This window comes from Triticum aestivum, chromosome 3A (genome assembly GCF_018294505.1).
Source record: "Triticum aestivum cultivar Chinese Spring chromosome 3A, IWGSC CS RefSeq v2.1, whole genome shotgun sequence".
NCBI classification, from domain to species: Eukaryota; Viridiplantae; Streptophyta; class Magnoliopsida; order Poales; family Poaceae; genus Triticum; species Triticum aestivum.
This window is the reverse complement of record NC_057800.1, coordinates 143545045-143551044: the sequence shown is the minus strand read 5'-3', so window position 1 is coordinate 143551044 and position 6000 is coordinate 143545045.

Below are 6000 nucleotides of genomic sequence, written 5' to 3'. Positions count from 1 at the left end.
TGATGAAATCCTCGATGCCGAGGCTCACCTCATCCTCAGAGAGCGGAAGGTAATTGTTGTCCTCCGAATCTTTGTGCGTGGCCTGTTTACCAGGGCTAACCTGCCCGTCTTCCTGTTTATCTTGCTTATTAGCTGTATCAACGGGGTCTTCGTTGTCTTCGACATCGTCGTCCATACCGTCAAAAATCTCGGAGTCGCAATCAAGTGTATCGGTTGAATCCTCGACCGTGGCTATGAAGTGGGTGGTGGGTGGGAAGCAAAAATCTCCACCGTCAGCCCCTGGTTTGAGCCGGATATAGTTCGGCTGCGAGTCCTCCGCCAAGGAAAGGTTTTTAATGAGTTTAGCACATCGCCCAAAGGCGAGTGCTGGAAGATGTTTGTGGCGCTGAATTCAAAGATCGACAAACGATCGAGCTCGGCGTCCGCGGGCTCACATGGTTCGGAACTTACGACCGGAGACGAGTGTGAAGTTTTGCTGACAGAAACGTCGTGAGAGGTTAAGTCTATGTGCGGCTCCAACGCTGTGGAATCTGTGGCCTCCGTAGTGGGGTTGATCCTCCCGTCCTTGGGTGGCGCAACTTGCTCCAGATCTAGGGCCAGAGCGGTTACAGGAGCAATCTCCTGGATGCAGCCAGATGACAAATTTAGGTCATGATCATCGGGGTGACCGGGAGCGGCTACCGTGGTCTCAAATCCGGCGAAGATCAAGTCTCCATGGATGTCTGCAATGTAGTTCAAGCTCCCAAATCTGACCTGATGTCCGGGGGCGTAGCTTTCGATCTGCTCTAGATGGCCAAATGAGTTGGCCCGCATTGCGAAGCCGCCGAACACAAAGATCTGTCCGGGGAGGAAAGTTTCTCCTTGGACAGCATCATTATCGACGATTGAAGGGGCCATCAAACCTTTTGGCGACAGCACAGTGGAACTCTCAATGAAAGCACCAATGTCGATGTAAAAATCGGCGGATCTCGAGTAGGGGGTCCCGAACTGTGCGTCTAAGGTTGATGGTAACAGGAGACAAGGGACACAATGTTTACCCAGGTTCGGGCCCTCTCTATGCAGGTAATACCCTACGTCCTGCTTGATTGATATTGATGAATATGAGTATTGCAACAGTTGATCTACCTCGAGATCGTAATGGCTAAACCCTAGAGGTCTAGCTTGTATGGCTATGATAATGAATCTCTTATCCGAACTAAGTCTTCCAGTTTATATACACACCGGGAGGATCTAGGGTTACATAAGGTCGGTTACAAAGAAAGGAATCTACATATCCGGGCACCAAGCTTGCCTTCCATGCCAAGGAGAGTCCCATCCGGACACGGGTACAGTCTTCGGTCTTCGTATCTTCATGGCCAATCAGTCCAGCCCACGGCTAACTAGCCGGGCGCCCAAGGACCCCTTAGTCCAGGACTCCCTCAGGCACCCCATAGACACACAAGTTGACAATTTTTTAGCCATGTGCGGTGCCCCCCTCCACAGATACACACCTTGGTCATATCGTCGTAGTGCTTAGGCGAAGCCCTGCGCCGGTAACTTCATCATCACCGTCAACACGCGGTTGTGCTGAAGAAACTCTCCCTCGGCCTGAACTGGATCAAGAGTACGAGGGACGTTACCGAGCTGAACGTGTGCAGATCGCGGAGGTGCCATGCGGTCGGTACTTGATGGGTTGGATCACGAAGACGTTCGACTACATCAACCACGTTTCTTAACGCTTCCGCTTTCGGTCTATGAGGGTACGTAGACATACTCTCCACTCTCGTTGCTATGCATCCCTAGATTGATCTTGCGTGATTGTAGGATTTTTTTTGAAACATTGCGTTCCCCAACACTTCAACACTCATCGGACCGCATACATCGGTATGTATTATTTGCAATAAGTCATTAGCTTGCTCCATTGTTCCAGAGAACAGAGTTTTAGTCATCTTGCCCATGAGGCATGTTTTGCAAGTATCAAATGATTCATAATCAAGTGATTCCAAAAGTCCATCCGCATGGAGTTTTCTTCATGCGCTTTATGCCAATATGATCTAAACAACAGTGCCACAAGTATGTTGCACTATCATTATCAACTTTGTATCTTTTGGCATCAATATTATGAATATGTGTATCACCAGGATCGAGATTCAATAAACTATTTACATTGGGTGTATGACCACAGAAGGTTTTATTCAGGTAAACAGAACAACAATTATTCTCTGACTTAAATGAATAACCATATTGCAATAAACATGATCAAATCATATTCATGCTCAACGCAAACACCAAATAACATTTATTTAGGTTCAACACTAATCCCGAAGGTAGCAGGAGTGTGGGATGGTGATCGTATCAACCTTGGAATCATTTCCAACACACATCGTCACCTCGCCCTTAACTAGTCTCTATTCTACAACTCCTGTTTCGAGTTACTAATGTTAGCAACTGAACGAGTATCAAAAACCCAGGGGCTACTATGAGCATTATTAAGGTACACATCAATAACATGTATATCAAGTATACCTTTGTTAACTTTGCCATCCTTCTTATCCGACAAGTATTTGGGGCAGTTCCGCTTCCAGTGATCATTCACTTTGCAGTAGAAGCACTCACTTTCAGGCTTGGGTCAAGCTTTGGGCTTCTTCCCGGGAGTGGCAACTTTCCATTCTTCTTGAAGTTCCCTTCCTTTCCCTTGCCCTTTTTCTTGAAACTAGTGGTCTTGTTAACCATCAACACTTGATGCTCTTTCTTGATTTCTACCTTCGCCGATTTCAGCATCGCGAAGAGCTCGGGGATCGTTTTCGTCATCCCTTGCATATTATAGTTCACCATGAAGTTCTAGTAGCTTGGTCATAGTGACTAAAGAACTCTGTTAAGCACTATCTTATATTGAAGATTAACTCCCACTTGATTCAAGCGATTGCAGTATTCATAAATTCTAATCACATGCTCACTGGCTAAGCTATTCTCCCCCAGCTTGTAGGAAAAGTACTTGTTAGAGGTCTCATACCTCTCAACATGGGAATGAGTATGAAATGCCAATTTCATCTCTTAGAACATCCCATATGCTCTGTGGCGTTTGAAACATTTTTGAAGTCCCCGTTCTAAGACGTAAAGCATGGTGCACTAAACTATTAAGTAGTCATCATATCGAGCTTGCCAAATGTTCATAACGTCTAATCTGCTCCTGCAATAGGTCTGTCATCTAGCGGTGCATCAAGGACATAATTCTTCTATGCAGCAATGAGGATAATCCTCAGATCACAGACCCAGTCTGCGTTATTGCTACCATCATCTTTCAACTTAGTTTTCTCTAGGAACATATAAAAATAGGGGAGCTATATCGCGAGATATTGATCTACAACATAGATATGCAAAAACTATTAAGACTAAGTTCATGATAAATTAAGTTCAATGAATCAAATTTCTAATGAACTCCCACTTAAATTAACATCTCTCAAGTTATCTAAGTGATACATGATCCAAATCAACTAACCCATATCCGATCATCATGTGAGATGGGGTAGTCATCAATGGTGAACATCTCTATGTTGATCATATCTAGTATATGACTCATGTCCGACCTTTCGGTCTCCAGTGTTCCGAGACCATGTCTGTACATGCTAGGCTCGTCAAGTTTAACCCAAGTATTCCACATGTGCAAAACTGTCTTACACCCATTGAATGTGAACGTATAGTCTATCACACCCGATCATCACGAGGTGCTTCGAAACGACGAACTTTGGCAATGGTGCATACTCAGGGAGAACACCTTTATCTTGAAATTTAGTGAAGGGATCATCTTATAATGCTACCTCCGTTCTAAGTAAAATAAGATGCATAAAAGATAAACATCACATGCAATCGAATATGTGAAATGATATGGCCACCATCATCTTGTTCTTTTGTTCTCCATCTCCAAAACATCGTCATGGTCTCCATCGTCACTGGCTCGACACCTTGATCTCCATCGTTTTGTCGGGGTCATCTCGCCAACTATTGCTTCTACAACTATTGCTAACGCATAGCAATAAAGTAAAGCAATTACATGGTGTTTGCATTTCATGCAATAAAGAGACAACCCTAAGGCTCCTGCCGGTTGTCAATATTACAAAACATGACCATCTCATACATCAACATATATCACATCATATCTTGACCATATCACATCACAACATGCCCTGCAAAAACAAGTTAGACGTCCTCTACTTTGTTATCGCAAGTTTTACGTGGCTGCTACGGGCTTCTAGCAAGAACTGTTCTTACCTACGCAAAACCACAATGGTGATTATCAAGTTTGCTGTTTTGACCTTCTTCAAGGACCGGCCGTAGTCAGATTTGATTCAACTAAAGTAGGAGAATTCATGTACCATGAAGACAGTCTATCTCAAGAAACACCTAAAGGTGCAAGGGATATCATGGTTGCAAAGGCTAACCATTGGGTTATAGCTTTCTTTCCTATTGGAACCATTTGTGACTCGGTAGATAACAACTTATGTGGGTCATTTAACCATGCCATCATGATTCAAGACTCTATCCTACCATCTCTATGCTAGAAAATATTAGGTGCAAATGATGGTTTTTATCCAAGAAAACTAAACCAAATGTGAGAAGTGGCATGCTAGTGGAATTTGCCAAATAATTTGAAGAATCAAGGTTAATATAAAAATGAGTCAATTATGTGATGTTCTCTGAAAAGCAAAAGAGGGGTTTGAGGTGAAACATGTCAGTGGTACATGAAAAGTTACAATGTTGACTTGCAGAGTAAGAGTTTTCTTATAGATACTTTCGGCTAGTATGGCTATATCAGTTCCATTGCATCTATGCTATATGCAAGTTACTAAATGATGGTGCCACTCATAAGTGTAATATATCCAGTTGAACAATTCAAGAAAATGTATGAATATTACTTGGAACGAGTTAACGGTGAGGATAGGTGGCATATTCTTTGATCCCTAGACCACAAGCACTAGGTTATTTACAAATTCTCGACATCTCTATAGTAAGAATGACATGGAAATGATGAGGGATGTTGAAGAAATAGCTAGATTATATTGGGTGTCCCACTTGGTCCTACATGGCATCCACTTGGATCTTTAACATAAGTCCACGATGGTCAACGGAAGTCCAACTAAAGCACCATAGTTAACAATTCAGAGAAATAAAAGAAGAAGAAAAAAACAAAGATGAATACAAAGAAGCATTCATGACTGGATGAGAAGGAGTGGATCATCATGAGGCATGGATAATCCCACCTTTTATTAATCTTCTCAGACACATGAACCATCTTTTACCCACGCATTCCTCCAGCTTACCACCATTAGGGGTAGCCTTGATCATTTTTCTAGGACCCCTAGGTCATAAATAGCTACCATGGGGATGCTGAAAGTGCATATATCCCCTAAGTGTGGTTTTGGTAACAACTGAAAATATTTATGGACTAATGTTTTGAGATATATTTTAAGGAAGATTCCATATATAGGTGGGGCCTTAAGAATATTGGATGGATTTAAGGATGATGCCATAAAGATGGATGACTGATGTCATCATTGACCTTAACCCCTTCACTCCCACTCTGGAAGTAAGAACCGACGTGTTACTTTCATTCAGCAGCAAAACCTTTCATGCAAAGAGCTTGTTGAAGAAAAGAACACTTTACATTATCGTAGGCCATTTCAGAGTCCACCTTAAAGATAACTCTGTTGAGTTTCTCATTGTGGAGCTCGTGGATAACTTTGATGAGTTTCTCAGTGTGGAGCTCATTGATCATCTCATGAAGGACAACCACTTCCTCAAGTATAGTGTGATTAGGCATAAAGGTAGTCTGCATTGGGCACACAACTGAATGAGCAATACTATACAACTTATTAGTTGCCACGTTGGTGAAGATTTTAAAACTGACGTTCAGCAACCAGATGGGTCTAAATTTCTCAATCCAAATATCATCCACTTTCTTGGGGAGAAGCATGATAATTCCTAATTTGATACGAAACAATGAAAGATCATCATTGTACAAGT